Raw genomic sequence first — 12,128 nt, 5'->3', positions numbered from 1 at the left:
CTAGCTTTCCCAAATTTTGGATTTGGACTATTTCTAATTTAACCATACTGTCTTTTCATCAGTGCATGGAACTATTATTATAGCCTCCCGTCAATTCCTGAATTATTTTGGATTCAGTTGTCCAGCCTAGGCTGGACCACCCAGAGCTGGTAAAAAATGATAGATTTACCATCATTTACCCTGCACATTCAGCACTCTTACCCTCCTGTAACAGAAGCATGACTGCTTTACTCCTGCCTTTTGTCTTTATCCTACCCCTTGCCTTTACTCCTGATGTGCTATCATCATGTTAGCACAACACAGTCCAATATTTCTCCTGTTCTGTCCAGCATATCACTACACAGATGGGCATCAGACTTCTGTTGTCTCTATCTAGCGAATGTAATGCAGAACAAAACCGCTTATACCCATCTTGCAGAATTGCAGAGTGCTTGTAGATCATGTGTGATATCAAGGTGATGCAGAAGACTGGAGTGGAACAAAAAAAATGGCCAGTAGAAAGATCAGGCTCAGGAATCACATCTTCTAGGTCCTGCTGCCAAGGTCAAGGCACAGTAGCAGCAAAAGTCAACAGTTTCATTCATGTCCCAGCCCTGCATCTGGCAATAATCCATTTGGCAACTGGTCTATAAGGCTGTGATTTTTTCTGTGTTGCCAATGCTGGTTACTTGCATTTGGACATCAGACCTGTGGCACACATGTGTTTGACTCACAGGTATTATGTGCTGCTCTTGGACATCAGGGTGCTTAATGTTATTGAAAAAATCAGTGCCATACTGTAATGAATTGGACATACAGCTGAAGCATCTTCTGGCTGAACAAGTTAATCCTTACTACTATAGAAATGAAAAATGCTGTTAACTGAGATAACATATTGGTCAAAAAGGAAAAAAAAAAAACAAACAACAAAACCTCAAAAATAAAAACAAAACAAAACAAACCCCAAAACAACAGACATGGAAAGAAATAAATCCAAGCAGCAGTAGTTTTGTGCATTATCGAGCTATTTAGACAGTGTGTTGATTTTTCAAAGAGTATAAACCAGCAGCCCTTTTGGCTTTGAAATGTTTTAAGTAGCTTTTTACATGACAGTACCATGAGATATTCATTTGTCTGCAGCAGGCTGAAGGAAGGAACGACTGGATCTCCCAGACAGGAAGATATAAACAGACCTTGAAGAGGTCAGATGAATTCATGTTTCATAACAGCCTGAAGGGAGCTGTTGCAGAGAGGTTAAAGCTGGTTAAGCATTTTTCCCTATGGATACAGAAACAGAAGTTTAAGCCTCATTCTAGACTCATGTCAAATGTTTCCCTAATCAACCCAGATGTAAACGGCTATTTAGTACTTTGGACTAGGAAGCCAGAGGCAGGTGGACAGAGCTCTAGATATATCGCTGCTTGTGTGTTATTGTCGACAGAAAGCTGACTTGCTAGTCTGATAGGTTTGTGTTGATATTTGGCCCTTAACTAAAAGTAAAAACGAACTCTGAAGCATCAATGTAATCAGTCAGACCTCTAAGGAATTGCTGTGCTTATACACAAGGGTTCCTTAGTAACATAAAGGACATACAACGCTTTAGAGTCTAACTGATATCTCTCATGGCTAGGGAATATTTCCCTGGTGCATATTTTAATCTGTCCAGTTCAGTGAGTGACGAAATAATATATTTTTGTAGAATTTATTGCAGGCTGGAAGAGAAAGGACAGTCAACAGTCAGACTGCCAACATTCGTAGCAAATCAAATCCACATTTTGGCTTAACATTTTTAAATATTTATGAATACTAGTTTTCTGCCTCTTAACTCTAGAAGAGATTTCTAAGGAGCAAGAGAAAACTGAATTATTTTATAATGCCAGCAAACAATTGTAAAAAATCTTGTCTTGCATAAATACACTCTTTCTGTTTTGCTTGCTGGGATGACTGGAGAGTTTTTCTAACATAGAGGTTTTATCCATGAAGCAGAAAATACAGACTATTTTGTGGTGGGAAACATGCTAAAGGCAAGCAGCTGTGGCAATTTGAGACTATTTTCAAACAGTCATCTTGCTGCTGTATGTGCAGTTCAACACATTTGACAATTTAAAGTTCCCTGCTCAACTGACTGTACAATTTGTTTCCTTCCCAGCAGCAGCATGGTGTGCTGGAAACCACCGATTGCACAGTATCCAAAACAAAGTGATACCAAAGACTCAGCCTGGGAGAAGAAATGAATTCTTCTCATGCAAATACCTCCTGGACATCACAGGCCATCTAACCAAGCCTACTAATTACTAACACCACTTGATTTTATTTTTCACTTTGATATTGCACATGCAGCTCAAACTACTGCCAAGTTCAGTAGCCACACAGTGGCTGATAAACTTGTAAATGTGTGCAGCAAATTTGGGGAAAAAAAAAATTAGATAGTTTCGTTGATACTTTCCCTGCATCTGCAGTCCTTATGTTTGTGTTAAAACTGGACTTCAGGCTAAAAGATGAGCATGAAAGGAAATAATTATAAATTTTCTGCATAAAATCTGCAACAAATTACCTATAAAACTATAACTATCTAAACAGGATGACATTTACTTTATAGGTTCATGACTTCCTTTCTTTAAAGTTAGCTAAGAAGAGAGTAAAGTAATTACAGTTCTCTTTTGATTGATTAAACATGACATATATGCTAATATGAAAGTAACTTCTGTCCTTTGTTACCCAAGCTTCTGGTTTAAAGCGATTTTGAAGATAACAGATATAATCTCATCAGTGCTGCCATTTCTAACGTATATGCCAAGAATGTAATTCCTCTGCCTTTTTTCTCCAACAGAGAAAGCATATTTTATCCTTCATGTTTTAAATTTTGGATACAGAAGTCAGATGATATTACAGCCATAAATCCTCTGTTTCTTTGCCATGATATGTCAGGAAAGGTCTGCACCACCAGTAGAATAAATAGTTCTGCCTTTTCACAAAGGTTGTCCCACTGATTTGAGGAAGGTTGTTTGACTGAATAAGGTTGATGGCATGTAGTCCAGTAGGGGAAAAAAGAAACACCTGCTAAATTTTACTTGGAAGTGCCACACACTGCACAACAGTGCCCATCAGATTCACCTTTACTTAGGTCTGGCTCCAGTGTCAAGATACTATCACTGCAACTGAGGTCTATGGGATTCAACCTCCATGAAGTTTTTCCCTAAAAATACAGTTTTAGCCATCCTCTAATTCCTTGCCTCAATGCCTTTAGGCACTCTAAGTCGTTTCACTGTAACATCAAAATAACACTTGTTTTTATAGTGGAGATATGTCCCCTCTTTACCACATCCCCAGTAAATGATATGGATTCTATTCCTCAGTTTCTCAGAGGCTCTCTTTGTCATTGTCTGCTTGTGTCCCTTTTTATTCTCTAGCTCCATCTTGCCTTTTCTGTAATTGTTGAGACCAAAACAGAGTGTGTCATTTTACCTGTGGTCACACTAATGCTGAAAAAAGAGTGAACTTCAAACTCTCTGAACTTAAAAGAGACATCCCAAAAAATACATTCACCAAATAGATGTGCTTCTTTTTTTTTTTTTTCCCAACATTGCATCACATTTCATACTTAAATTAAATCCAGTGGGCCAAATCCCTCCCTGGATTTAGTTTAGTAATGTCTGTGGTGTCCAGTGAGAGAGTGTTTGGACCAATAGCTGTGAACATTTCCAGTTCCCTCCCTGCAGCAATGCTCTTTCACTGAATATTAATATTCCCCTGCAGCTTATTAACTGCATGTAGAAACTTAGTAGGAATGTGATCCCAATATTCAGTTTCCATAATTCTCCAAACAAACACACACTTCTCTGGCAAAGTCTGCTCCTTTTCTATCCCACCCTCACCGTGCCCCACCACAAAGGTTCCTGGCATTCAGGTGAACGCTGGAGCTGCAGCAGATCACTGCTAACACGGAGGGAAAGTGGATTCTCTAATAATATTGATTTTGGAGATTATGACCCTCAAGGAAAAGTACAACAACATGTCAGAGACTATTTTCTGTCTTGGATCACATGCAAGCTGTAACATAGGCAAAACAGGCAGTGGGGAGAGCAGCGTGTGCAGGGATGGGGAGGGAGCAAAGGGCTGTGGTCCTGCCTGCAGCAGCCCCATGGTCATGGGGGGAGAGGGGGCTTGCAGAGGGCAGCATCTCGGCTTTGCTACCTGAGAAACTGCAATGTGCAATGTACTTCCTTAGGTGCTCCAGCAATTCAATCTCTTTGATTTTTTTTTATGATATTTAAAAATCTATACAGACAGTAGAATTGAACACAGCCCTACATCAGAGATTTCATACGCGCTGTTACGGGGATATCAGAGCAGCTTGCAGTATTTTTGCCTACAGGCAAGGACAGGATACACAGGGGCTTTCATTTTGATTCCTTCCCTCTGTATTTCTGTTTTTCTTGGCTAGCTCTCCTAGTATTGCCATGGTTTTCTGCTTGGTGTGTTACACCTGAAAGGTATAACAAAGATGCAGGCCAACTTCATTGCAAGCTACTGGAATGGCTTCCAAGGAATAAAAGCCTGTGGCTCGAAGTGCGGTCTTGCTACTAGAAAAGGAGTGAAAAGTTGATAAAAATCTGATAAAATACTGGAGAAGGAGAAAAGAGGTTGATAACAAAGTTATAGAAACACAGATTAAGTTAGAGAAAAAAAAAAAGTTTTTCAGTTTCTAGGTTTTCCCTATTAATTGCTAAGGTACAAACACAAATCACTTAAAATAAATCAGTATTATCAAAACTGCACTATTCATAGGGCACTGTCTTTGGACAAAAGAGAGATTTGCCAGCAAAGGGGAAACCTTTCATAAATAAGAAGAAAATTTTAACTTTCTTATTATAAATGATCTACTTTATATAATCCTCAAGATCTATAACACTTATAAAAGTCTCTGTAGTAATAGTGCCACAGAAATACAGTGCTGGGTCCTTGACTTTTGTACAGTATTGTATCACCTCAGTTTTTTTTTGGCACAGTGCTAATTTACACTAGTTAAAGATCCAGACCAGAGCAGTTTTCAGGAGGAGATGACTGATTCATGAAGTCTAAGTGACTGAATACAGAAGTAATTCATTAGCTCCATATTATATATGAAAGCTTGACCAGAGATGATGGCAAAGTACAGCATATGCACGTTAAAACAAAACAAAGTAAAAGACAGAATAAAATTTAGGAAAGTCCATAGCTAACTTTCCTTGAGTTTAATAATAGATTTATAACTTTATTTTCGCATAACTTTAAATAATGTAGGAGGAAGAAATGCAACAGCAACATCCTAGCACTGACCATGCACTTTGATTTTCTGGAAGAAATGTGTTTTATACCAAGTTTACTTTTCTTACATATTGTCCAGATAAACTGTCCCTGTCTAGTGTGCTTGTTTTCAGTTAAATGCATCTCTAATCTGAAGCAGAAAACATAGCTGTTTTCTCTGTTTCTATTTTGGGTTTAGCTGTAGCTCCTTTTGACCATTAGTAGTATGGACAAAGTCCTGCTGGAAGGTAAAATCAATAAAAGCCATGATATGTCCCAGGTGAGTTTATATTGGTTCCAGCTGGGGACATCTGAATGGTACAAATCTCTGCTTCCTCAGTCTACATTTAAATTAATACTGGTGCTTTAAATCCAAGGTCTTAATTATTACATAATTACATAAAACAATAGTACATAAAATAATCTCTTTCCTTGCTACAACTTCTCCAGGCTTCTAGAAATCATTAATTTATTGAACAGATTGCTTAGCTCCTCCCTTTCCCATCCAGGTCTTCCTTGGTGAAACATCACTCAACTCATTTCCAAATTGCTCATTAGGAGCACCTGCAAAAGAAGGCAAGAAGTAACCCACTGCGTAGTGCTTGCAGACCTTGTGTAGATGAGCTGCTGGTGTCTTATCTTTCAAATAATTTTGCCTCTTTTCTTTGGCTGCTTCTCAGTAGTCTCTTTTCAGAACATTGTCAAAGGTGTTTTAAATTATTTTTTCTTTCTTTGTGAGCAACATGCCTGAAAATCTCCAACAGATTAGGGAGGCATGTTTTTCTTTGCTAGGTAGACACTGTCTTCATTCTATTATGGTTCTCATTTATTTATTTTTGTTTCACAATACCCTTGATATTAAGAAAAGAAATTGGTGTTCAATTCCCAGGATCATCTGTAGCTCTCTTATTAAAGCTAGTCACTGGTGATCAGGCACAGTAGTTGATTTTAATGAGACTGAATTTTTAGGGGTTTTAGCAGTTCAGCCATTTCATTCTTAAGCTCCTTTGGAACCCCTGGAAATGTACTCTCCTATGTTAATAACTGGTGGTTCTCTAATTTTTCCTTCTGTTCCAGCATGTCCTCTGTTATTGCAGCCTCTGACAGTACCTCATCTTTGTTTCCAGAAAGAGAAGATATGTCACCCAACATCCTCTGTGGTAAAGGCAAAGAAATAATTTGATTTCTCTACAACCTCTGTATATTCCTTATTTGTTCCCATTAGTAGGAGCCCAACAGATACACAAATCTTTTCAGTGACTTTCTGGGCAATCTGTCAAATCAAATTAGAATATTGCTTTAGGTAAGATACACATTATTATTTGACATATGTTTTCAAATTTTTCATAAGTAACTCACTGCAATCTTGGTAAATCATTTTGCACAGACAGTCTATATGTGATATTTAACTTGGTCTGAAAGCAGAGCAGGTCCTATTGTCTCTTGTCACAAATACCTCTGGATATTCCTGCTGTTAGTAATCCCTAATATTTTTCAAAGCTTTTTGTAGATGTGGGTAGACATTATTATTTCCAATTTCAGAGGTAGGAAAATGAGTGATACAAGGAAGATGCTGCTGTTATTTATGACCCATCCTGCCGGTACTACTGGTAGATCTCTCCCCACCTTCGTCGGACCTACAGTTTCATCTGATCTCCTGTCCTTCAGTCCCAGCCACACTTTCTTAGATCGTAGGCATAATCTGACAACATGGCCACATCCTTCTCAAAGATAACTCTTTTGGTGAAATGAAACAAGCTGCATTGTTTCTTAATAAGTGGTAAAAATATTTTTTTCCATAGACAATTATTAAGGATTTGTAGACAGCACAAGAATAATGAAAAAGAAGGACTACACTCTAACTGCGTAGTCATAAATTACATGAAATACATTTCATTATAAAGCACTACATTTTTTTCTAACCCTTTATGAATTCTCTTCATTTACCCTGGGGGGTTGTAATGTAAACTGACATCTTATTCTCTTCTCCAAAAAATCCCTAGTAAGAACATTTTGTCTAGGAAAAAAGCAAACGAGCAATCAAAAGCAATGCAACATTCAAGAGAAAGAAGACTTTTTTGTTTTAAAGAAAAACTATAACATCTGTATGGCAGTGACTGAAAAAGTTCAAGCATCATATGTACAGCAAGAATGATGACTGTCCACTTATCTGTTTAGTACTATGAAATGGGGTGTCCGGGTATTATTGTTGGTGTATAATTCCCTTAAAGAATGAGAAACATGCTAGAAACATTAGCTACATTCTATTCATATATGATGTGTATTATTGTTATGATTTACATTGCCTGACAAAGAAATAACAGTTTCATTTTCCTTAGCTCAAATAATTGTGAAGAATTTTCATCTTTTCTTCTTATTTGAATCAGTTAAACAGCTCAAAGGCAAGTTTTCTCCTCTCCTAGTTTTGAATAACACAGAAAGCTGGCTTTGTACCCTTGGGCTACTTGAATTTAATATCAAATTCTTACCTTGCACAAGGTCAGAAAAAAAAATAAAGCTTATAAAATTGGACTCATATGAAGAATGAGTTTCTATCTTTTAATACCACCAAACAATCTGCAAATTATTTAAATTAAGACAACCAGCACTCCAACATCTGCAAGCAAAATGCTTAAATGCCAAACGCAACTTTACTGGCATAAGAAAATAATAAGTGGAGTTCAATTTGTGTCAGCATAGCTCAGGAAAATAAGATATCATGTCTTGCTGTCTGCTTGATGTCAGCTTCTCAGATTCAAACCCTAATGCCTCATCTTAGGCTGTCCTTACTGGAGGCTGCCAAATAGCAAGGTTCAGCCAGAGTTCAGGCAGCTACTACAAAATAGCTTTTTTTCTTCCTTCTCCTTTTTCAATCATTATGAACCTTCTGCTTTATATTGTACACACTTGATTATATCTATCCTTGAAATGTATACAACTCTATTAGCCTCTTCTCCTATTCTTTTAACATACTGTAAATTCCTTTCTGTTCTTAGTTTGTTTTATAGCTTACAGCATTAGGCTTTTAAACTTTCACTGCACAGCAGAGATTAAGTTGTGCGATTTGCTGCAAGAAGAAAACAAAGGAACAGGAATTTATATTAATAAAAAAAAGAAAAGTATTAATACTTTTCCCACTTTGTAGACTATTACGACTTTTCTACTAAAATAAGAGTCATTATCACAAGCAGGTCTCAAAATAGCTGGAAGCCAGTTAGTCCTGAAAAAGAATGATTAGCACCTCTGTAAAATGCCCGTTCTTGTTCATCCTAAGAAGTCTAAATTTCTCTCTGCCTAAAGTCTCATCTCTCATTGATACTGACATTTCGACTGAGACATCATGGTGGTTTAAATGAGCAATTTCAATTGTTTCATTTTCTTAAATTGTTTTAAACTGGCTGCATATCAAATTCCTCTGACTGGAAGTTAGGGGACAGATAAGCCAAGAATTTTATGATAATGTATGTAGTTTAGTGCCATCAAAATTTCCAGTTCCATTTGAGAGAACTCAGCAAAGCCTGTTGTAATCTGTACATGTGTGGGCTGGAGTATTAGAGTCATGATATACTAACACATATATTTTGAAGATAACATGATCCTCCCGTATAACAGTGACTAAAACTTTTTGAACACTTCCATCATAATAAATATGCAGACACACCGATGCATCCATACACATGTGGAAACACATAGAGTGTAAAAATTTCCGTTTGTCACAGTGCTGCAAGCAGTATAGTTTCAGTAATTTTAAATTAACTGATGAGAACTTAAGAAAAACAGCTGCCTTAATATTTTCTGAAATATGATAAATATTTAAAAAAAAAATATGTTTGGGTCAGTTATATTTTCTTCCATTCCTGACTTGCTGTCCTATTTTAAGGGAAACAAGTTTCTTCACTTAGGTTCATTCGTTGTGGACTTATCTGGTATGAATTACTGAAACAGATTTGCAATATTCAATGTCTGAACAGATGAAACACTTTAATACCTTAGATGGCTGGTTTCTGGAATCAGCCGGAGTGGCATATTCCCCGAACTTTAAAATATTTTTTTACAAAATTCAAAGGCGATCAAGATTAAAATTCCCAAATGTGTATTCTGGATCCCCTCCAAAAACATTCAGTCATTATTGGATATTGTCTTGATTAAAATTCCTGTTGGTTTGTTCTATGGTTAAAGAGTAATCTCGTATCTTAGCTTTTGGAATGTATTCCTATCATGTGACGTCTATGAAGTCTGAATTAATATAAAGAGGTTTCTCTCACTACCCAGCATGGGAAAAGGTTTAAAATGTTCAGATTTCAGCAAAAGCAGTTCACAGAATGTATTTAGCACTAACATCACCACATAGGTACTTCATAAAGTCCTTCAGGAATAGTGGAAGTTTTATTTCTAAAGATTTGCTATAATGCTTTTTGGAAGAGTACAGCTGAGAAAGTGTACTAGCCAGTAATTAAAACAAAACAAGAATTATTTCTTTTCTCCTTTGTAGATTTCCTTTCCACAGAACTCTCCTTATTTAATGGAGAATCTACAGCCATTCCTGACTTAACTGCATCACTTTGCTTAGTGTTTTCCCCACAACTACTGGACTTTGTGACCAAGTCCCAGCCCCTCAAGTAGAGAGTCTTGTGCACAGGCCATTTAGAGGAGGAAAGGGCAGATCAGAGATTCTGCTGTCATTTTCACATCTAAAACTATACCTTTAGGTGCTATTTAACTATTGAAGCGCCATTTAACTACTTTACGGTGTTTATCTTTCCTCCCTGATATGTACACCTTTAACGAACTGAGGAGGATCCTTGAACCTGAGCCTCTGGCATTTCATGAAGTACTGTGGAGAGATTGGGTTTTCAGGTCTCCTGGAAATAGTAGAACTAGAAAAACAATTTTGGATCCCTTGAAGCTGTCCATGCAAAAGTCTCATTAACACTCACCAGCACAAGCTGGCAGACAGTTTTTCAAAAAATGAATATTTTCCTCCCTGAAGTTTTCAACTTACAATATCCCAACCAGATCTCCACGTCAAAATTGCATCTACTTTAGACTTGTTTCCATACAGAAATCTGAAAAAAAATTGTTGTAGGGCAACAAAGGGGGAAAGAAACATTTTCCAGTGTTCTCGAGGGACAGTTTTAAGTATATAGTGAGTCTGAAGTAATTGACCTGTATGAAAAGTTCCCTAAAACCTGCAAGAGATATATTAGAGTGAATTAGAATTAGACTCAGAACCTGTCTACAGGAAATTTGACTTAATCCTCAACATGAAAAACACTCAGTTCTTTCAGAGCAGAAATTCTCATAATGCAGAGTCTTTTTTTTTTTTTTTTTTTAACAGAAGGAAATAGAAAAAAGCAAACGTATTCTTGTACAATACTTAGAGTTACCCAGATTTTCAGGAATCCATCTTGTACCCAAAATATTGTGTCTACAGTGAACTGTTAGTACCCTGAGTGATGGACAGGTGCTTTCTTGAGATCAATTTGGGATCTATGAAACACTCTTTCTTTGCAGAGACAGCTACATGGCAATACGCAGAACACACGGAAATCCCTAGCTGAGCCAAGTATCCTTACCTTGCCTCAGTTGTCCTTAAATTTAATGTACATCCATTTGTCACTTTAAAAAATGACTTGTATATACCAGAAAACCTGAAAGACGGCAAACATGTCAAATTCTATGCTTTATAACCTTCTCCTTCTCCTCCTTTTAGGTATGTTTTGAGATTGCCTGTTGCCTTTTTGCAGTCTGTCTGCCTATTTAACTAATTACCATGCTCTGTTTTTGACCAGAATGTCATGGAAGGTATATTGCCCCAGAGGAGATTTCTCATCTCTAAAATGTCACGCTCTCAAGGTGAAAGGTCTCCCAGTTTGAGCAGCTAGGACTCTGACATGAGAGGGACGAGGGCTGGGTGAAGGAGACAGAATTCCCTTCTAATCTTTTAAATAATCTTACATGCAAGACACTGGGTTATGATGGAATCACTATAGATATTTATTTCCATGTTTTTAATTTATGAATATTTTAGGTATCGTTCATGATTTGTTGACTTATCCACATCATGGTGTGATGAGAAATCATTCTTAAAGCCTTCTGCATTTTACAATGAGTCTAACCACATCTCCTTCAGTCTGTGGAGAACTGAGAAACACACAGTAGCAGCGCCCTATTTTTTTTTTTTAATCAAGTATATGCTTGGCCAGCAGGATCTACATCAAGACCTAAGTACATGCTGGGGTGGCTAAGGAAGATAGATGTTTTTTCTAGATGTTGGAACCGGAAGAGTGAAGGACATTTGGCAGTTTATAAGTTATCCTAATAATTTAGTAGTCTACTTTTCAGCACATGTGTTCCAAACTGCAGATTCATGTTACTCACGCAAGTCAGTTTTATTGACTGCAGAAATAATACTCCTATAAGTAAGACTTTCACCAGGCTTTTTTTCTTTTTTAAAAATATATTTTTCTTGATACTTTGAAGGTATTTTTAACACATTTTAGACCTACTTTTCCCATGTACAGTGAATTATTGCTCATTTTACTGCTAAGTACTTTGTGGATCCTGGGTGGCATAGCTTAGCAAGAGTAAAACATTTTTAATATGCCAGTGAATGGATGACAAGGGACTGTGAGCTAGCTTTTATCATGTTGTTTCTTTCTTCCCTTAACGCTCACCAGATCTTTAGTAGCACTGTTTTGATCTTGTTGTTACTCTGTTGAGAGTATTCACACAGAATGTGCAATTAGTTAAGTATTTAAGTCTTTGTGTTAAATATTACTGCCTTCAGGCCTTCATGTAGGTGAAATGTATGTTCTGATTCCAGCTGCAGTAAAGAAGCAGCTGGTGCACTAGCACAGAGA

The sequence above is a fragment of the Columba livia genome, chromosome 7, assembly GCF_036013475.1.
Source record: "Columba livia isolate bColLiv1 breed racing homer chromosome 7, bColLiv1.pat.W.v2, whole genome shotgun sequence".
Lineage (NCBI taxonomy): Eukaryota > Metazoa > Chordata > Aves > Columbiformes > Columbidae > Columba > Columba livia.
The sequence above is the reverse complement of the archived record's forward strand: the minus strand, read 5'-3'. Positions refer to the sequence as shown.